General features: G+C 40.6%; 4 pseudogenes; all 4 read left to right on the top strand.

The window, feature by feature from the left end:
• Window positions 1-3,876: 3,876 nt before the first annotated feature.
• Window positions 3,877-5,670, top strand: LOC143882964 (putative cadmium/zinc-transporting ATPase HMA1, chloroplastic pseudogene; annotated as a pseudogene).
• Window positions 5,671-5,993: 323 nt separating this feature from the next.
• Window positions 5,994-6,554, top strand: LOC143882965 (glutamate synthase 1 [NADH], chloroplastic pseudogene; annotated as a pseudogene).
• A 9,143-nt stretch (window positions 6,555-15,697) lies between these two features.
• Window positions 15,698-17,491, top strand: LOC143882966 (putative cadmium/zinc-transporting ATPase HMA1, chloroplastic pseudogene; annotated as a pseudogene).
• Window positions 17,492-17,814: 323 nt separating this feature from the next.
• LOC143882967 (glutamate synthase 1 [NADH], chloroplastic pseudogene) lies at window positions 17,815-18,375 on the top strand (annotated as a pseudogene).
• Window positions 18,376-22,631: the final 4,256 nt, after the last annotated feature.

Below are 22,631 nucleotides of genomic sequence, written 5' to 3' on the forward strand. Positions count from 1 at the left end.
ATAAAATCAAGAGGACTCCACAATACATTCTAAAGTGTATACCATTGAGTCTTCTTGGAATGTCTTTGCTCTTTTGCACTTCCTTGGACTTATTCAGCTTGAGTGAACATCTTGAACGTTGTCTTGGCTCTTGTGACTTCATCCAATCTTCAATGCATGTTGGAAGGTGCATGAGGTGTCACCAATGGATTGTTCAACTCCAAGCTTCTTCTTGACACTTGCTAGGTAACTTGAGGGATCTTTATCTTGAGGTTCTTAACTTGATCATCTCCGAATGGTGATTACTCCGATGTAGGTGCAAGCTCTTTGATCATGTGTGTGTGTATCCACAAGCCATGTGTTGAGTTGAATTGTGTAATGGCGATTATGACATGAAAATTTTGTATACAATACAATACCTCAAGGCAACACATTAGTCCATAAATGCTAATCAATTTGAGTTTGCTAATCATCAAAACAAGAAGGTAAGGTGGATGATTAACCCATGGGATCCCTTGGGCTTACATTCTCCCATTTTTTTATGATGGCAAACAAATTGATTAGGGAGGAAGGAGATATCAACCAAATAGATGAATAAGTATGATATGATATACACAATAGAGCATAGCTCCCCCTCACTATATGCACAAATATAATTAATGACTATTAAGCATATGGTGCATATACAATTGGACTACCTAATCAATTCCCAAAATTCTCCCCATTTTGGCAACAGCAAAAAGGTATGGATCTACAAGTGAAAGTGCAAGTGGGGAGTCAAGGTGAGTAATAGCTTGTCTAAGCTACGTGCCGTGTATATGATATACCATTCAAGCTCATATGATGCTTATCAAAGAGAAAATAATGTGAAGTGTATGATCAGACATCATCAATCTTTTCTTTTCTTTTTTGTTATTTTTGATCAAATGATTGACAATTTAAGCACAAGAATAGGGGCAATAAACCATAAGATCATATCATATTAGTCTATATAATCATGAATTTATAACCATTTGGCTCTCCCCCTATTTATTTGTCATTTGCCCTACGTGAAACCTATGTTGTAGGGCATGACAGGGCAAAATGATTTGAATACTCGGGCTTCATTTGTAACTTTTGAAGCAGATAAGTATCTACCTGAGTAAGGATATGCTCAGATCTATGACCTAACCTTTCAAGTTCACAAGTTGCATCATGTAGGGGATTTTCTTGTCATAGGGCAGACAAGTCTCTTCCAGAGCATGAATATGCTCAAAACTATAAAATAACTTTTGAGTTTAAGTAGCTTGCCATTTAAAATTTTATTCGTATGAAAGTGAAAGCTCTCCCTGACTATGTGCATCAAATCTAATTGTAAAAGATCCAAGCACATAGGCCCAATGATTTGAACGTAATCACTTTTAAATCATTCAATAGTTGCTCCATTCACAATTTGATAATCACAATTTGAATGTGAATGGATGATTATTAGACAAGACACAATAAAGAATATAGTATAGTCTAATAACCACAAGGATACAAGAGAATGAACAACAAAGGAGTACATATCCATGGCAAAAAGAAAGATCATGTATATATAGATAGGGCAGAATGAGGCTCCACATACATGAATAGAGAATGGAAAAGACACACCCTCTTCACGTCCTGTCAAACAATCATCAGAGGTATATAAATGGATGTGAGGAACAAGAACTCATCATCACCATAATAGATACAAGCATACACTCTGAGATATGAACCAAAATAAATCATAAAGCATAAAGTCCCTATGGGCACCATCCATACATCCATAGACAAAATATCAAGCCCACACTGGGCGTACAGCCACAATATCCATAAGCCCATCTAGGGCAACATCCACAATAGTCATAAAAGCCTATACTGGGCATGTACAGACCAAAGTAAAAGCCCACATCGGACATAAATACCATCCATGAAGAAAATAAAAATACAAACATAGTCCAAAAGCCCAAACTGGGCAAGAAGGAAACAAGCTAGATGAAAATCAGGCAGCAATAAGATGTAGCTTCAGTGTGTCTGCTGCTGAGAAGATGCTGATCATCTATCAGTTCTAAGGTGGAGTCCTGAAGGTGTAGTATCTGATGACTTGACTCCTCTGATAAGCTTGCATCATCTCCCTATGCTGCTTCACCATAAGCTCCATAAGTCTCTCATGATCAGAGGCTCTCTGGCTCTCAGCAGTCACAAAGCTAGTGGAAAGAGTGTCAAGCTAGTTGTGAGGGTCTCCAGTCTAGTCGTGACGGTATCTAAGCCAGTCCTCAAGAATGTAATATCTCTGACGAAATCCTCATATGAGCCAGCGGTAGGGGGGCTGACGCTGCTGAGCTTGTGCCTGCTCATGTAATCTACTCTGCTCTTGCATCAGGGCCACTCGTTCAGCTTCATCCACGGCCTCATCTATCTCATCTTGTGCTACCTCACTAGGACCTTCTCCACCTGGTATACGAATCCTCATAAGAGTAATGGTGGTATGGTTGATCACCAGATCAGGGTTCTTGAAGGGCACATTTGATAGATTGATTTTTCTTTTTCTTAAAAGCTTGGTAATTAGCATTCCATATGGTAAACCTCCATGTCCTCTTTTAACCGCCTCATCCATATACCCAAGAATAATATACCCCAAATTCAACTTAATTTTCCCATGATACAGTGGATCACAAGGGCTTCACAGCATCAAATTTTCCAGCCCTGTGAGTGATATTGTAGGCTACTATTTTATGAATCAATCTAGCCTTGTGATTCATCGTGCTAGCAGTGATATTAAGCTTTTCTTCAGGAGGGGGGACTGTGCCTATTGTCTGGTATACATCTATCATTTTAAAGTGGAGGTCAATGTCATTCTTCCCCCAAAAGAAAATCCTTTTACCCTCATTTGGGACTTCAATCTATTGAAAAAAGTCAGCTATGTTAACACCAAATTCTCCTTGAAGGTATGTGTTCATCACAACACCCTTATTTGTAATATCAAGGTTTGCATAAAAGAGTTTAATCAACTCGGGATAAAATATGGCACCATAATCAAGGAAAAAGACCCAACCTTGAAATGTGAATAGAGACATGAGATCGAACTGATCAAAGCCTTGAAGATCACCTTTCTTCCGGAGATGATGACCCGGTGTAGACACCCCATTTTGACCGTGCCCTAATCCTCACTTGTTTGAGCAAAACCCCATCAAATCAGTAAGATAAAACCCCAAATTTCACCCTAAGCTAGCTTAGAGTCCCAGCTAGGTCCCCATAAAATTTCGTCGAAATCGGAGTGCGTTTGCCTAGCGAACGAACCGCGAGAAGACCGTAGTGTAAACCAGAAAGGGGAGTGGATTATCCGAAAGGTGGTTGTCCAAATAAGAAAAAGAGGTCGAATTTATCACTCTCTTATAAAAAGAATCCATCGGGCAAGGGCAGGGGGAGTTCATTTTTTCGTCTGAAAATTTCGAGGAAAAATCTCAGAGAGAAAAGGGAGAAGAGCTGAAACCCTAACCCAAACCTTGCCATTTCCGATCAAAGCTTATCTTCCCCGATCTTCTTCTCCGGTAGGATTACCGGAGCTCCGGCTAATTAGTTCTTCCTTGAATCATCTTATGTTTTTTTTTTAATTTTGTTCTTTTCAAGAAGTGAAACCTCAGATCTAGAACCCAAACCCTAACCCACCGGTCATCTTCTTCAGCGAATATCCATAGATTCTAGCTATCTGCAACTAGATCCGTCAGTTTCTTAAATTCCAGTGAGATTTGCTCATTTCTAGGCAAGATCCGATCATCTTCTCCGGCGAGGAGCAATTTTCCGGCCATTTCTTATATAGATCTAAGATCTGAGGTCTGCAAATCTGCAGAGAGAGAGAGAGAGAGAGAGAGAGAGAGAGAGAGAGAGAGTTAAAAAGGAACCTCCTCTTCTCTTGATCTCCCGCTCAGTGATGTTCTGATACTGAATTTTCGTGTTAAAAAACCAGTGCTGAAGAACGATGGATTCTCTGCCTTACGCAATCGGAAGCACCAGATTCCTTATACCGAATTCCAGAAGAAGAAAGGCCCCCCTCCCTTTGTTCCCATCTATTCTATACCTCATTTCTCCCTTTCAATTCCTAGGTCCGTTTCTCTTTCTGTAAATCCCCGACTCTTTCCCTACAATAGGTCGATCCATTGTCGTTCTACCTCCCTAAACTCTCATCATCATCATGAAGATCATCACAGCCACAATCATGATCACAATCATGATCATAATCACAATCATAATCACCACCACCACCACCATCACGAGCAAGACACGAACTTGAACCGATATCAGGGAGCGATTCTCGGCTTCGCAAGAGCAATTTGATGGGCTGAATTGGCGGATTTCCTTCGGGAGCATTTGCAGCTTTGTTGTTGTTCAACGGCTTTGCTTCTGGTCGCGGCTGCGTGCCCTTTTGTGCTTCCCAAGTGGGTTGCAAAGCCTTTCCAGCGCGCCTTCATTGTTGCTGCATTCCCACTCGTCGGAGTTTCAACAGCACTTGATTCTGCTATGGATATTGCTGGTGGAAAAGTAAATATCCATGTTCTAATGGCTCTTGCAGCATTTGCATCTGTACTCATGGGAAACGCCCTTGAAGGAGGCTTGCTTCTTGCAATGTTTAATCTGGCCCACATTGCTGAAGAGTATTTCACAGCCCGGGCAATGGTTGATGTTAAGGACTTGAAAGAGAATAATCCCGATTTTGCCCTTGTGCTGGAAGTGAATGGCAACAGATCACCTGATATCTCTTCCCTGGCATATAAAAAGGTTCCTGTGCATGACCTGGAAGTGGGTTCTTACATCTTGGTCAAAGCTGTTGAGGCTGTGCCGGTAGATGGAGAAGTTTTTCAAGGTAGTTCTACAGTTACTGTTGAGCACCTGACTGGAGAAGCCAAACCAATAGAGAGGATAGTGGGGGATAAAATTCCAGGGGGTGCAAGGAACTTGGATGGAATGATGATAGTGAAAGCAACCAAGACATGGAAAGATTCTACATTGAGCAGAATTTTTCAGTTAACCGAAGAAGCACAGCTAAATAAGCCAAAGCTGCAACGGTGGCTAGATGAATTTGGGGAGTTTTATAGCCAGGTTGTTGTGGCTCTATCGCTTGCAGTTGCTCTCATTGGGCCATGTATTTTTAAGTGGTCCTTTATTGGCACACCAGTCTGCAGAGGATCAATTTACCGGGCTTTGGGGTTAATGGTGGCAGCATTACCCTGTGCATTGGCAGTTGCTCCTTTGGCATATGCTATTGCAATAAGTTCCTGTACAAGGGAGCTTATGTGCAAAGCAATTGATCCCATTCATGGACATCGGGTTGTAACAAACAAATTCGAAGTTGCTCTTTATTGTGTTCCTAACTGTGAGAAGGAAGCCCTTGCTGTAGCTACTACCATAGAAAAAGGTTTTAAACACCCTATTGGCAGGGCTGTTGTAGACCACAGTGTGGGGAAAGACCTACCATATGTTTCTATTGAAAGCTTTGAGTGTTTACCTGGTAGGGGCCTTTTTGAGACATTGACTGGTCTCGAGCTTTTCTCGGATTCTGTCGATGATCTGCGTTTGGAGGCAGAGGAGTGCTTTATCTTTCTTCTGAAGCGATTTTGTTTTTCAAAACGAAATCGAGTCATATCGGTTGAGAATTGGGCAGAAAAGTGTCGTTTGAGGGAGATTGGTTAGGAATTAAAGTAGTCAAAAGATCCTGCCTTTTCCCTTCCTTTAAACAGAGACTTCAAAAATGACCACGATTTCAGGTTCAGCCCTTCAATTCCCAACTGATTCAATCATTCTTCCTTCCCTTAATCATCAAAAGAGCTTCCTTGCTTTGGGCCAGTGCAGAAACAGAGCTACATGCTGCTCTGTTTTGAGGTGAACTGGCGCAGTCGCGGTGGAGAATATTTTTTCGGGACAAGATTGCATTTTTTTCAGATTCAAAACGGTAGCATTTATGGAGGTCTGATGGTCCTGGATATTCTCCAAAGCTCAGAGTTATGGTAACATCTATGGCGTTCTCACAGGTGCCAGACAAGCTACTGGGTCCGTATGATCCATCGTTCGATAAGAATTCTTGTGGAGTTGGATTTGTTGCAGAGTTATCTGGTGAATACAGCAGGAAAACTGTAGGAGGTGCTATAGATATGTTGGTGCGAATGTCCCACAAAGGTGCTTGTGGCTGCGAAACAAACACCGGTGATAGGGCTGGTATTCTCGTGGCGCTTCCCCGTGACTTCTTCACTGAGGTTGCTAAAGATGTTGGATTTGAACTGCCACCACTAGGTGAGTATGCAGTAGGGATATTCTTCTTACCAACATCAGAAGTTCGCCGTGAAGAAAGCAAAACAGTATTTACCAAGGTTGCGGAGTCACTGGGGCATGTTGTACTTGGATGGCGCTCTGTCCCAACTGATAATACAGGCTTGGGCAAGTCTGCTCTTCAGACAGAACCTGTTATTGAACAACTGTTCCTTACTCCGACTCCAAGGTCAAACGCTGATTTTGAGCAGCAGATATACATATTACGGAGGGTTTCGATGGTGGCTATTCGAGCTGCTCTAAATCTGTAGCATAGTGGAGTGAAGGACTTCTATATATGCTCTCTTTCTTCAAGGACTGTTGTTTACAAAGGTCAACTAAAACCTGATCAACTGAGAGACTACTATTATGCAGATCTTGGCCATAGTAGGTTTACGAGCTTCATGGCCCTGGTTTTCAACAATTACTTTCCCTAGCTGGGACCGTGCTCAACCTATGAGAGTTTTGGGCCACAATGGTGAGATCAACACACTACGTGGAAATGTAAATTGGATGAAAGCATGGGAAGGTCTTTTAAAGTGCAAAGAGCTTGGCTTGTCGAAGACTGAGATGAAGAAACTTCTACCCATTGTCGATGTCACTTCATCTGATTCAGAATTCAAGTAATTGGCGTGAAGAGGCTAAATTCATATCCCTAACCGTATTTCAGGTAAGCATGATATCTCTTTATCTAATCAAGAGTTTAAAAGAAATTGTAGACATTAAAGTCTGTTTAGATACTTCTTGTTGTGTATTCTAGCCTAGAACTGCCATGTTTGTGTTATTTGTTATTAGGATAAGTTTCTCAATGATCTTGTTTAAATGTTTACACTAGTCAGTGTATTTTGTGTCTTTAGCATTCTTATGCTTAGGTATAAGAGTATGTGCAGAAAATTTTATCCTCTCTCGCAAGGTATAGGATGCTGTCCAACCCTTGCAGAGCTGGGATTCTATTCTTTTCCCCTGCAAAGCATAGGATGCTGTCCAACCTTTGCGGGATTTCAGGAGTCTGTCCTCCCCTTATGATGATAGGATTCAGTCCTCTCGTGTCAAAAACATCAAAAACATTTCAAAAAACCAAAAACCTTAAAAATCTTGAGTCTTTCAGAGTAGTTAGGAAAATCAATTCCGAACTACGTTGGCTTGATCCTCTTCCACGAGGTACGTAGTGCAGCTTGGGATCCACATCCCAAGTCCAGCCAAACCTTTAAAAATAAGCATTTTAAATCTTTCAAAATTACAAAAATCTTTCAAAATATTGTTTTTTCGAAAGGATTTTCCTTTAGAGTTAGGAGGTTGTCCTAGTTAGAGAGTTTTTGAGTCGGGAGTTGCTCCCTCGTTCGTTGTTTGTTTGTTGTATGTTTTATTTGTTTGTGTTAGAGTTAGGAGTGAGTCCTAGCTAGGAGTTTTATGCCTCCGTCCGATCAGTTGGCGATCCACATCGCCAATTGATGACTAGGTCTAAGATGCGATAGATCCTACTGTTTTTCTTAGGATATACAGCCTAGCTACATATAGATTATAGGAACTACCTGCATTAGCTTAGGGCTAACCTGCATTTAGTTAGGGCATATAGGGTGTCCTAAAATCTACAATCCATTGGAATTTAAATAATCACACAAGAAGCTTTAAGAACTAGTCCGGTCTTTTAGATCGAGTCTAGGATAGAGGTCCAGATGTCTTAGGCATCATAGCTTAGAATAGGTGCGAAGAACTACGTTGCCTTGATTCTCGTGGAGGCGGGGATACGTAGGCTTCTTTGGATGAACATCAGATCATCTAAAGACTCGGGCCTAGGTATAGATTAGAGTCTTAGGATTGTATGGTATCGAGTCATTTTCTATGTTTTGCAGTATTTTCTTACTTTATTGCGCAGACCTTATGCTTTTAGCTGTAGCATGCATGTGTTTGCACACCAGAACTTAGACACCAATTTAGGTTTGACATTCATAACATAGTTATTCTCAGGTGACACTTTTATTTCTTTTTATGTGCGTTTATTATTCCTCCGAGACATGCATGATTAGATAGACGTCTTCTCGGAGATTTGTGTTCCCATTTCATATGATTCTCGTCCAAAACTCTTCAAAATTATTAAGTAAATGGCATAAGAGACCAGGTGTTTGCACTTGGGCGGATGAGGTGCTCTTTAGACCTTCCGAATTCGTAACCAGGCACGAACCTTATTTTATATCTCTGGTTATCCGTTGTAACAGAGCATAGTATGGGATCCAGGGCCCATTTGCCTTTTTCCTTGGATGGCGGCTCTTCTTTGTTTAAGGTACGCCTCGAATCTGGGGCTAGTCCCCGAATCGAGAGGTATCTCACCTTTGTATCGCCACTCATGCTGTGAGAGGCATTTTCTTTCGAGAGTTCCTTGGTAGAGCTCTCCATTCACGTGGATGATCCATAGAGACTGTTCGCACGTGGGGGCACGTCCCTCACCGCTGCGCCTCTCTCCGGATCGGGGTCCACAGGCTGGCGACTCTGCTGGGGAAATTCTTTCGAGATATTGCCTAACTCTGTTAAAATGCCATTTGTTATTAATTTTGAAGAATTTTGAGCTAAAATCATTATAAATGGGAATTTAATCGCTTAGAATCCAGGGGCACCAGATAGGTGTTTAAAACAAGGGATTCACACACTGCACAGCATACATCATTTTGTTCTTTATTTTCTTTTATTGATTTGCTTATTATTGGCTCCACGGGATAGATATAATGCGTACCTCATGGGATATCACTATCCAGATGGTGCTGTTGTATCTATTACCAAGCTATGCGCCAGTGCTGCAGTCGTAAACACTCGGTGTACTTGTGTTTACAGCAGCCGGTGAGCAATGAAGCATACTGTATATAACACTCGGTGTACTTGTGTTATATACTTAAAGTATGGATCATATGCATAGTACCTGATATTGAGTCCGGAGCTCTACTTTCATTTTACATATATTATGTACTTGGATATATTTGTTGATTTAGTAAAACCCAATTAGGATCTGCATGTGCTTATATATATATTGCATTCATATAAGGACGAACATGTGTTCCTTACACATGTTGGAGCTTAGATTTAGGAGCCATGTCCTATCCATAGATTATTGTAGCTCACCTTATGTGGCTACAACGCGGTCCTAGTACACTCACATGTCTGTCTTGAGTCAAGCTTCTTGACTCTGCAGAATTATATTTAGGGCTGGTGCCCCTGGTTAGGATATATATGTATATACCTATTTATTGATTATTAGATTAGGGCTTACTCCTTTGTAATGTTTCTTATCTAATCCAATCAGTCATTTTCTTTGAGATTTAGATTTGGTCGATGACTTCTATTTGTCATCGTTATGACCATGGTCTTTGTTCTGATCTTTCGATCATAGATCTGGTTCATACCTTGTATCATTGATCCTATATGTGCATTATTAGATTAGGGTTTACCTCTTAGTTAGGTTCTCCTTCGTAATCTAATCAATCCTTTCTATTTTATCCATTCTGTGGATTATCATTAGATTATTGGTTCTTTATCCATAATCTATTCCTTGATCTATTGGTCTTAAAATTGATCCGTGTTTTTCATTGTTAGATTAGGGTTTACCTCTTAGTTAGGTTTTCATTCCTAATCTAATCAATTATCCTTATCTATTCATTCTTTTAGATTATGATCAGATCGATGGCTTCTAATCATCATTCTTATGGTCACGATCTATCCTTCAATCTTTGTGGTTGCAAATTCAACCCATCTCTAAATGTCGTAATTCATGGTCAGTCCTTCACATTCCTCTGATGACCATACTCTGTTTTTCACTCATGAGCCTATCTTGCCACTATCATTTGAGTGCAAGTATCCTTGCTAGGAGTCATATACTACTGAGTTTATCCGTATACCCTTATGATGACTTGTGGGGTCCCTTTGTGTGGCCGTCATGCTGCCAAATTTTACCCAACACATTTTTAGTGTGATCGCCATCTTTTGGGATTGTTGATGAGTCATGTGTTTATCTTACCATAATCCTTCTTCCAATTGTTATGCTGTTGGTTCTTACCCAAGGGAGAGATGTGTTTGTATTATCTCTTGTTTCAACTTGTGTATAACATTCAACGAGATTGTCTCACACTAAAATTAGTGTTTGTCATTTCCATGACAGGAGTCATACCTAACTGACTTCACCCATTTGTTGAACCAGCTTCCTTTCATTTCACCCAGCCAGGTCAACAGAACCTACACCAGGGTTGAACCCCTAGTTATGGACATCATGGAGGAAGGAGTGCTACTTGTGAACTTCAGTGCCTAGTCCTTGTCCATGTCCAAGTGTCATGTTTCAAGTGAGGTGTTCCAAATATCATGTTTCAAGATTTGACTTCTATCAAGTGTATACCAACTCTTGTTTTGAAAGTTGGTGAGTCATAGTGTCAAAAAAAGAAAGAAAGTGTGTGTCATGTCTGTCAGTCTTTCTCATTTAGAGTCAGTATTTTGCTTTCTCTCAAGTCTGATGTAGAGCCCACTGAGGCGTGTTGAGAACTATTGATGTACTTGAAAGTTTTCAATTCAATGAAGTTTGATTTCAATATCTTCAATATTCTATGATTCACTCTTGATTTAATGTTTAAAATAACTAAAGACACCCTTTTCGAATGAGAATGCAGACGAAATTCCCCTCGAGATCTGAAACATGATCAAACGAGAGGAAGAGCGTCGAGCGTAGCCACTCAAAGAAGAAATCAAAGCTGTTGATAGTGGTATTGAAATCCGAAACTCGGGAAAGATGGATTGGCAAAACTTTATCTTCCGAGGAGAGCGAGGAATTGATAAACCTGTTTATAGGGGTTTGAGGTAGTCTTGCTTGATCCTATAAGGATAAACCAGGTGAACGCCTTGTTGTTGTGAAAAGCAAGACTCATTCCGCTTTAGACACTCAGTCGAAAAGTAAGAATTTGAGAGGGATGAACATCAAGCATTAAGTGAAGCTGATGAAGACATTGAGAGATGACTTTCAGAAAAGAAAGCCATAGACTTGATCCCCAAGAAGAGCATTTGTGTTGTACATCTTGGTGGGATTTCAAGTCATTGTATTCAGATAGTAAGGACAGTTTTTATGTCCAAAAGAAAGAGAATATTCAAAAGAAAGAAAGGCATGAGAAAAAGATAAGAAGGAGAAGGGAATGTGTCCCTAAGACAACTCCTTAGAAAAATCAAAGATCCAAATGATGGAGTCGATGAGATAGATTGAATATGAGAATTGTTTTCGGCATTTGGAGACTCGTAAGAGTTGTAGAATTTTGAGTACCAATTCAAGATCTTCAAGATTCGAAAGTGGAGTATTGTGGTTGAAGTCTTGCTTGCGAATACCGCCAGACTCTCGAAAAAAAAAAAAAAAAAAAAAAATTTCAAAGTCTTGAACCTTAAACATTCAAAAGCTTGTACATCCAAACACCAGGAGGCCATTCTTGGACGTTTGAGCCTTTATAGCCAAAATCCCAACATTTTTAAAAAAAAAAATCCTTTTGTGAGCCCTTTGAGCCAACGTTTCAAAACCAAACAATTCTTTCAACCACATTATAAACCGGGGGCATTTTATGCACCCGAACTACGCGGACCTGATCCCCAACTCTTCAGGGGTACGTAGGCAATCTGATCAACTCAGGTTCGGTCAAACCTTGGGGATAAAAGCTAAATTATCCCCCTTTTAAAATTTTGAAGCTAAAAAGCTAAACCATTCTTTGTTAAACCCCAAAGCGAACTACGCGGATCTGATCCTCCATTTTTGGGGTACGTAGGTAGTCTGACAAGACCAGATTCGATCCAAATCGTTTGAACTTCCGATATCCAACCCTTTTGAACCCGAGCCTACCTATAAAGTTCTTCTGGTGAAACGAGCAAAGGTTCAAGGCAATTGAAAAACAAAAAACAGAAAGAAATAAAAGGAATGAGAGTCTGAAGACCCACTAGGTTGAAAACCTGAAAGGGCGGCCTAGATAAAGTCATGTATTTGCTAAGTCGATAACTAAAGAAGCCGGCTTATGCAAAATGAGGGTAGCGATCTACTGGATTGAAAAATTGAAGCGGCAATCCAGTCAGGGGCAAAGACTTTCCAAAAAGTGAGCTAATAAGCATGGAAGGAGTTTCCTCGGTTATGAAGAACCCTGACGTTTGAATAGTGTGAGAATTCCAGGCAAAAGCTGAGGCAAATGGTTTGCTAGACTAGAAACCTGGAATGCAATGATCATGAGTTCCCACCAGAGGAGACTCGAAGAGATGAAGAAGCAATCACTACACAGGGCAGGATCTTGGAATCCAAGTAGTGTCAGTGAGATTTACTTTGACATCTTTCTAAACTAGGGGCATTGAAACTGAGCAATCCAAAGGGGTAATAACCATGACAAAAATCCCGATGGAGGAAATTAGTGCCTCTTGACATGATTTTTGAAATTATTCTGAAAGCGGCTAGCCTTACCATTTAAAAATACACATCAGGTCTAAGGGTGAATCAAAAGTGAGTCAAGTCCCTTGAATAATGTACGCCTTCTTTGATAAAGTCCTTGAAAGTCTGTTCCTCATTCATATTTGTTTTCCTTCAAGCTCCAAGTCATCTGGCACTGGGAGAATGGGTGTGTATCTTCCAACGTGAAAAAAAAAAACTCGGAATAGACCCTGGTTTAGGTACCAGAGAAAGGCGAAAAATATCTTGTTCAGAAACGTTGAAGATGTCAAAATTCAAGCAGTGAGTGGTGGAAAGAACCTCAAATAATGATCAATGGAAGAAGAAATTCTCAAACTCAGCCATTGTAGAGATTGTTCTTCCTATTTCAAAGAAAGAACCCATGCAAATTCAAATTTCCCTTACCTATCCTGGTTCCGCTTCCTTAAGACTCTTGTCATGGAATCACAACACAGTAGGGGCATCTTTTATGACTTGCGTCATAAAAGATATCAAGCACACAAAAGGCAATCAGTGTCAATGTATTCAGTAAGTTGAAATAAGAGATGTACAAGCATGTCTCGAGCCAAATCTCTAAACTCCACAAATGAACCCTCTTTCTACAAGAGACAACTTTCAAAGAAAATCGATTTCCCCAGTGGAGTCTAGAATTTGCTCCCACAACCTTCAAACCTCAGCAGAATGCTTTTCGCCTGTCAAAGAAGGGCTAATATCCAAATCCCTGCAAGTTATCTGAGTCCAATTCTTAGCAAGGAACTCATACTCCCAATTTCCTCGGCAAGAGGCGATCAGTCTAAAAAAAAAATCATCATTCAAAATCAATCAATTCTTAGCAATATCCTTGTCCTTCCAAGGCTCTTCGTGGTCTACATTCAGGTATACCATAGACCCTTGCTTCCTGAGTGGCTCTTTGTGATATATCCCTTCAGATATATTATGGACCCACTATTCATGATCATTCCATTCATATCTTTTACATGTCATTGTTCCTTTCTGCTGGGCTCTTCGTGGCTTATTGTCATGGACCCCAGATTCAATGCTTGGCTCTTCGTGGTTTATTACCATGGACCCTCGATTCCTGTTTACCAAATTCTCCCTGAGAGCATCCACCCTGAGTGAAGAAACCAAATTCTCCCTGAGAGCATCCACCCTGAGTGAAAATATCAAAAATTCTCCCTGAGAGCATTCACCCCGAGTGAAAATACCAAATTCTCCCTGAGAGCATTCACCCCGAGTGAAAATACCAAATTCTCCCTGAGAGCATCCACCCTGAGTGAAAATACCAAAAATTCTCCCTGAGAGCATTCACCCCGAGTGAAAATACCAAATTCTCCCTGAAAGCATCCACCCCGAGTGAAAATACCATATTCTCCTTGAGAGCATTCACCCCGAGTGAAGAAACCGAATTATCCCAGAAAGCATTCGCTCCAAGCGTAAAATCATCTTGTCTCCTGAAAGTATTCGCTCCAAGCGTAGAACTCAAATTCTTCCTGAAAGCATTCGCTCCAAGCGTAAAAGCAATTGTTCTCTTTGAAAGCTTTCGCTCTAAGCGTAAAATCAATTTGTCTATTTTAAAAAAAGCATTCGCTCCAAGCGTAGAATCCAAATTCTTCCTGAAAGCATTCGCTCAAAGCGTAGAATCCAAATTCTTCCTGAAAGCATTCGCTCCAAGCGTAAAATCAATTTTGTCTCTTTGAAAGGATTCGCTCCAAGCTTAAAATCAATTTTGTCTCGTTGAAAGCTTTCGCTCTAAGCGTAAAATCAAAATTCTTCCTGAAATCATTCGCTCCAAGCGTAGAACCAAAATTCTTTTTGAAAGCATTCGCTCCAAGCGTAAGATCAATTTATCTCTTTGAAAAGCATTCGCTCTAAGCGTAGAACCCAATTTTTCCTGAAAGTTTTCGTCTTGAACGTAAAATCAAATTTCTTCCTAAGAGCATCCGCCCTGAGCGTAGAAAGAATCAAAGTCTCTCTGAGAGCATCCGCCCCAAGCATAGAAATCTGAGAAGTACCAAAGCCTATTCCATTTCAAGACCCCTGAGGCACTCATTCCATTTTCAAATCCCCTGAGGTATCTGATTCTTCTAAAAATCCAATATTCACAAAAATCATCTTCTTCATTCTTCTTTCTCTTTTCTCAATTTTGGGCCAGTCAAAATGTGCTGTCTGTTCAACTTTGACATTCGCGTGACAAGCGCGCTCTGCCAAAGAGGGGCATCTGTAGACACCCCATTTTGACCGTGCCCTAATCCTCACTTGTTTGAGCAAAACCCCATCAAATCAGTAAGATAAAACCCCAAATTTCACCCTAAGCTAGCTTAGAGTCCCAGCTAGGTCCCCATAAAATTTCGTCGAAATCGGAGTGCGTTTGCCTAGCGAACGAACCGCGAGAAGACCGTAGTGTAAACCAGAAAGGGGAGTGGATTATCCGAAAGGTGGTTGTCCAAATAAGAAAAAGAGGTCGAATTTATCACTCTCTTATAAAAAGAATCCATCGGGCAAGGGCAGGGGGAGTTCATTTTTTCGTCTGAAAATTTCGAGGAAAAATCTCAGAGAGAAAAGGGAGAAGAGCTGAAACCCTAACCCAAACCTTGCCATTTCCGATCAAAGCTTATCTTCCCCGATCTTCTTCTCCGGTAGGATTACCGGAGCTCCGGCTAATTAGTTCTTCCTTGAATCATCTTATGTTTTTTTTTTAATTTTGTTCTTTTCAAGAAGTGAAACCTCAGATCTAGAACCCAAACCCTAACCCACCGGTCATCTTCTTCAGCGAATATCCATAGATTCTAGCTATCTGCAACTAGATCCGTCAGTTTCTTAAATTCCAGTGAGATTTGCTCATTTCTAGGCAAGATCCGATCATCTTCTCCGGCGAGGAGCAATTTTCCGGCCATTTCTTATATAGATCTAAGATCTGAGGTCTGCAAATCTGCAGAGAGAGAGAGAGAGAGAGAGAGAGAGAGAGAGAGAGAGAGTTAAAAAGGAACCTCCTCTTCTCTTGATCTCCCGCTCAGTGATGTTCTGATACTGAATTTTCGTGTTAAAAAACCAGTGCTGAAGAACGATGGATTCTCTGCCTTACGCAATCGGAAGCACCAGATTCCTTATACCGAATTCCAGAAGAAGAAAGGCCCCCCTCCCTTTGTTCCCATCTATTCTATACCTCATTTCTCCCTTTCAATTCCTAGGTCCGTTTCTCTTTCTGTAAATCCCCGACTCTTTCCCTACAATAGGTCGATCCATTGTCGTTCTACCTCCCTAAACTCTCATCATCATCATGAAGATCATCACAGCCACAATCATGATCACAATCATGATCATAATCACAATCATAATCACCACCACCACCACCATCACGAGCAAGACACGAACTTGAACCGATATCAGGGAGCGATTCTCGGCTTCGCAAGAGCAATTTGATGGGCTGAATTGGCGGATTTCCTTCGGGAGCATTTGCAGCTTTGTTGTTGTTCAACGGCTTTGCTTCTGGTCGCGGCTGCGTGCCCTTTTGTGCTTCCCAAGTGGGTTGCAAAGCCTTTCCAGCGCGCCTTCATTGTTGCTGCATTCCCACTCGTCGGAGTTTCAACAGCACTTGATTCTGCTATGGATATTGCTGGTGGAAAAGTAAATATCCATGTTCTAATGGCTCTTGCAGCATTTGCATCTGTACTCATGGGAAACGCCCTTGAAGGAGGCTTGCTTCTTGCAATGTTTAATCTGGCCCACATTGCTGAAGAGTATTTCACAGCCCGGGCAATGGTTGATGTTAAGGACTTGAAAGAGAATAATCCCGATTTTGCCCTTGTGCTGGAAGTGAATGGCAACAGATCACCTGATATCTCTTCCCTGGCATATAAAAAGGTTCCTGTGCATGACCTGGAAGTGGGTTCTTACATCTTGGTCAAAGCTGTTGAGGCTGTGCCGGTAGATGGAGAAGTTTTTCAAGGTAGTTCTACAGTTACTGTTGAGCACCTGACTGGAGAAGCCAAACCAATAGAGAGGATAGTGGGGGATAAAATTCCAGGGGGTGCAAGGAACTTGGATGGAATGATGATAGTGAAAGCAACCAAGACATGGAAAGATTCTACATTGAGCAGAATTTTTCAGTTAACCGAAGAAGCACAGCTAAATAAGCCAAAGCTGCAACGGTGGCTAGATGAATTTGGGGAGTTTTATAGCCAGGTTGTTGTGGCTCTATCGCTTGCAGTTGCTCTCATTGGGCCATGTATTTTTAAGTGGTCCTTTATTGGCACACCAGTCTGCAGAGGATCAATTTACCGGGCTTTGGGGTTAATGGTGGCAGCATTACCCTGTGCATTGGCAGTTGCTCCTTTGGCATATGCTATTGCAATAAGTTCCTGTACAAGGGAGCTTATGTGCAAAGCAATTGATCCCATTCATGGACATCGGGTTGTAACAAACAAATTCGAAGTTGCTCTTTATTGTGTTCCTAACTGTGAGAAGGAAGCCCTTGCTGTAGCTACTACCATAGAAAAAGGTTTTAAACACCCTATTGGCAGGGCTGTTGTAGACCACAGTGTGGGGAAAGACCTACCATATGTTTCTATTGAAAGCTTTGAGTGTTTACCTGGTAGGGGCCTTTTTGAGACATTGACTGGTCTCGAGCTTTTCTCGGATTCTGTCGATGATCTGCGTTTGGAGGCAGAGGAGTGCTTTATCTTTCTTCTGAAGCGATTTTGTTTTTCAAAACGAAATCGAGTCATATCGGTTGAGAATTGGGCAGAAAAGTGTCGTTTGAGGGAGATTGGTTAGGAATTAAAGTAGTCAAAAGATCCTGCCTTTTCCCTTCCTTTAAACAGAGACTTCAAAAATGACCACGATTTCAGGTTCAGCCCTTCAATTCCCAACTGATTCAATCATTCTTCCTTCCCTTAATCATCAAAAGAGCTTCCTTGCTTTGGGCCAGTGCAGAAACAGAGCTACATGCTGCTCTGTTTTGAGGTGAACTGGCGCAGTCGCGGTGGAGAATATTTTTTCGGGACAAGATTGCATTTTTTTCAGATTCAAAACGGTAGCATTTATGGAGGTCTGATGGTCCTGGATATTCTCCAAAGCTCAGAGTTATGGTAACATCTATGGCGTTCTCACAGGTGCCAGACAAGCTACTGGGTCTGTATGATCCATCGTTCGATAAGAATTCTTGTGGAGTTGGATTTGTTGCAGAGTTATCTGGTGAATACAGCAGGAAAACTGTAGGAGGTGCTATAGATATGTTGGTGCGAATGTCCCACAAAGGTGCTTGTGGCTGCGAAACAAACACCGGTGATAGGGCTGGTATTCTCGTGGCGCTTCCCCGTGACTTCTTCACTGAGGTTGCTAAAGATGTTGGATTTGAACTGCCACCACTAGGTGAGTATGCAGTAGGGATATTCTTCTTACCAACATCAGAAGTTCGCCGTGAAGAAAGCAAAACAGTATTTACCAAGGTTGCGGAGTCACTGGGGCATGTTGTACTTGGGTGGCGCTCTGTCCCAACTGATAATACAGGCTTGGGCAAGTCTGCTCTTCAGACAGAACCTGTTATTGAACAACTGTTCCTTACTCCGACTCCAAGGTCAAACGCTGATTTTGAGCAGCAGATATACATATTACGGAGGGTTTCGATGGTGGCTATTCGAGCTGCTCTAAATCTGTAGCATAGTGGAGTGAAGGACTTCTATATATGCTCTCTTTCTTCAAGGACTGTTGTTTACAAAGGTCAACTAAAACCTGATCAACTGAGAGACTACTATTATGCAGATCTTGGCCATAGTAGGTTTACGAGCTTCATGGCCCTGGTTTTCAACAATTACTTTCCCTAGCTGGGACCGTGCTCAACCTATGAGAGTTTTGGGCCACAATGGTGAGATCAACACACTACGTGGAAATGTAAATTGGATGAAAGCATGGGAAGGTCTTTTAAAGTGCAAAGAGCTTGGCTTGTCGAAGACTGAGATGAAGAAACTTCTACCCATTGTCGATGTCACTTCATCTGATTCAGAATTCAAGTAATTGGCGTGAAGAGGCTAAATTCATATCCCTAACCGTATTTCAGGTAAGCATGATATCTCTTTATCTAATCAAGAGTTTAAAAGAAATTGTAGACATTAAAGTCTGTTTAGATACTTCTTGTTGTGTATTCTAGCCTAGAACTGCCATGTTTGTGTTATTTGTTATTAGGATAAGTTTCTCAATGATCTTGTTTAAATGTTTACACTAGTCAGTGTATTTTGTGTCTTTAGCATTCTTATGCTTAGGTATAAGAGTATGTGCAGAAAATTTTATCCTCTCTCGCAAGGTATAGGATGCTGTCCAACCCTTGCAGAGCTGGGATTCTATTCTTTTCCCCTGCAAAGCATAGGATGCTGTCCAACCTTTGCGGGATTTCAGGAGTCTGTCCTCCCCTTATGATGATAGGATTCAGTCCTCTCGTGTCAAAAACATCAAAAACATTTCAAAAAACCAAAAACCTTAAAAATCTTGAGTCTTTCAGAGTAGTTAGGAAAATCAATTCCGAACTACGTTGGCTTGATCCTCTTCCACGAGGTACGTAGTGCAGCTTGGGATCCACATCCCAAGTCCAGCCAAACCTTTAAAAATAAGCATTTTAAATCTTTCAAAATTACAAAAATCTTTCAAAATATTGTTTTTTCGAAAGGATTTTCCTTTAGAGTTAGGAGGTTGTCCTAGTTAGAGAGTTTTTGAGTCGGGAGTTGCTCCCTCGTTCGTTGTTTGTTTGTTGTATGTTTTATTTGTTTGTGTTAGAGTTAGGAGTGAGTCCTAGCTAGGAGTTTTATGCCTCCGTCCGATCAGTTGGCGATCCACATCGCCAATTGATGACTAGGTCTAAGATGCGATAGATCCTACTGTTTTTCTTAGGATATACAGCCTAGCTACATATAGATTATAGGAACTACCTGCATTAGCTTAGGGCTAACCTGCATTTAGTTAGGGCATATAGGGTGTCCTAAAATCTACAATCCATTGGAATTTAAATAATCACACAAGAAGCTTTAAGAACTAGTCCGGTCTTTTAGATCGAGTCTAGGATAGAGGTCCAGATGTCTTAGGCATCATAGCTTAGAATAGGTGCGAAGAACTACGTTGCCTTGATTCTCGTGGAGGCGGGGATACGTAGGCTTCTTTGGATGAACATCAGATCATCTAAAGACTCGGGCCTAGGTATAGATTAGAGTCTTAGGATTGTATGGTATCGAGTCATTTTCTATGTTTTGCAGTATTTTCTTACTTTATTGCGCAGACCTTATGCTTTTAGCTGTAGCATGCATGTGTTTGCACACCAGAACTTAGACACCAATTTAGGTTTGACATTCATAACATAGTTATTCTCAGGTGACACTTTTATTTCTTTTTATGTGCGTTTATTATTCCTCCGAGACATGCATGATTAGATAGACGTCTTCTCGGAGATTTGTGTTCCCATTTCATATGATTCTCGTCCAAAACTCTTCAAAATTATTAAGTAAATGGCATAAGAGACCAGGTGTTTGCACTTGGGCGGATGAGGTGCTCTTTAGACCTTCCGAATTCGTAACCAGGCACGAACCTTATTTTATATCTCTGGTTATCCGTTGTAACAGAGCATAGTATGGGATCCAGGGCCCATTTGCCTTTTTCCTTGGATGGCGGCTCTTCTTTGTTTAAGGTACGCCTCGAATCTGGGGCTAGTCCCCGAATCGAGAGGTATCTCACCTTTGTATCGCCACTCATGCTGTGAGAGGCATTTTCTTTCGAGAGTTCCTTGGTAGAGCTCTCCATTCACGTGGATGATCCATAGAGACTGTTCGCACGTGGGGGCACGTCCCTCACCGCTGCGCCTCTCTCCGGATCGGGGTCCACACCCGGATAAAATATTCGTCGTAGCGGTCCATTGCTTTCTTATTAAAGAAGCGCTCGTTGGGAAACACCTCTTCTTCAAGCTCGGTCCTTACCCGTTTGCCTTTTTGTGCGATGGATTTCCTTGAGGTAGACATTTTAGGATCTAGGGTTTTTGAGGAGAAATGAAAATTAGAGAAGAGATTTGGGAGTTTTGAAGAAGGATTATGGAGGATGAATGAAGAAGATGGAAACAAGAAGAAAATAAAAGATTTGTTTGAGAAGTGGAGAGATATGTGAAGAGAACTAAGAAATAAGTGATTTTAATAGAGAAAATGGAGAAAGAAGATGAGAAAATGAGAAACGGAGAAAGAGAGAAGGATCAAACCTACCTAATACCCCTTAATCTTCAAGATCTTGACCGAAAATGGCTTTGGAACAAATAGGGAAGAAAAACCTAGGAGAAGAGATAAGCAGCGAAAGTTAGAAATGACTCGCGGTCGCCCTTTAAAACCCAGTTTTCGACCGTCGCCGTCACCCGCCGCGAACCGCCTAACTCTTTTTATTTTTCCCATCTCGACTACCAGCGGTCGATCGGGTTCACGCGGTAGCCCGCCGAGTCTAACCTGTTTCGATTTATTTTTCTCCTATTTCCTTATCGCGGTCGCCCGCCGAGGGTCGGTCGACCGCCACACCCCTGTTTTGGATTTTTCAATATTTTTTAAGGGATTTTGTGGTCAAACTCATTTTCTCCTGTTTTTCATGCATTTATGGAATTATAATGGACGGGTAAACTTGATCCCTAGGCTATGTTAGGACATTTAAAAATTCATTTCTGTTTTTCAATATTTAAGCTCAAATGGAATAAATGGACCTATGTTTTCAGTGAAGCTTAAAGTGGATGTTCTAAATGGATTTGCTAGATATGAATGATTATATATGTTTACTATATGTCTACCAAAATATTGTCAGGATAAGCTCTCCATTTGTGGATGCTAAGTGCATATGTGTGTGTTCTTGCACTTAGATGGATTTTTCTAAAAGATTCTTAATAAAGCACAATATATAGTCTAAAGAAGTAATTTTTTGTTTTCTTCATAGACTACAAATGGTGTATGATGTGATCATGAAGCTCAGTAGGCAAAGATACATTCTATTAAAACATGAATAATGGTATGTATCTATGCTCAACTAAGAAATGATATATCATTAAAACATATGTGATCCAGATACAATAAATGCAACATTGAACTAGTATCTAGAGAGAATTTACATGATATAGCAATTAAAGCACAACCCTATTATATCAATGATTTCAAACAATGAGTTGAGTGGGGAATTTTGGAACCCAAATCACTTTGGTTCCTACCAAGTTTGTTTGTGGGAGTGTGTCTTTTCATACCCAAACAAACTTGTTTGATTTCACAAATCTAAGCTTACACCTACATTTGTGATGTCCCAATCTACCACAATATGAACATGAATAAGTGTGGGTAGATGAGGAGCAACTAGAACCACAAGAATACACATAATGACAAACATGTTTGTCCCTTTCTTCTTGTATTCTTTGGTTCTTCATAGAGAGTTCTTTATTAACTAGTTTAATCTCATTTAATTGACTTTCAAAGCAATTTGTTTATTGAGATAAATTAGCTTTTAATTTTTTTTCATTTTCACAAACAAGTTTGAATTTCTCATTTAAATCATTGTTTGTATTTGCAAGGCTTTCTTTTTCTTTTCCAAGGATTGCACTGTTTAATTAAGTCATCGTTTTTGTTTATCAAGATTTTGCTCAAATGACTTAATTTTTCATTTCTTTCCAAACTTTCATTAACTTCCGATTCCAAATTTTCAATTTATTTTTCCAAATCAAAAATTGAATGTTTGAAAGAGTTTTCTTTTGCCAAAGATTTTTGTAGAATCTCTTTTTTTTCAAAAATAATATTTTTATCAATTGAAGAGAGACTACTATTTTTCTCATAAAAATTTTCAAGATTAGTCCAAAAATCTTTTGCATTTGTACATGATGAAATTTTATCAAAAGCATTGGGACATAGTCCACAACATATTATAATAA

The sequence above is a fragment of the Tasmannia lanceolata genome, unplaced genomic scaffold, assembly GCF_043159265.1.
Source record: "Tasmannia lanceolata isolate RefF3 unplaced genomic scaffold, GAP_Taslan_0.1 ptg000008l, whole genome shotgun sequence".
NCBI lineage: Eukaryota > Viridiplantae > Streptophyta > Magnoliopsida > Canellales > Winteraceae > Tasmannia > Tasmannia lanceolata.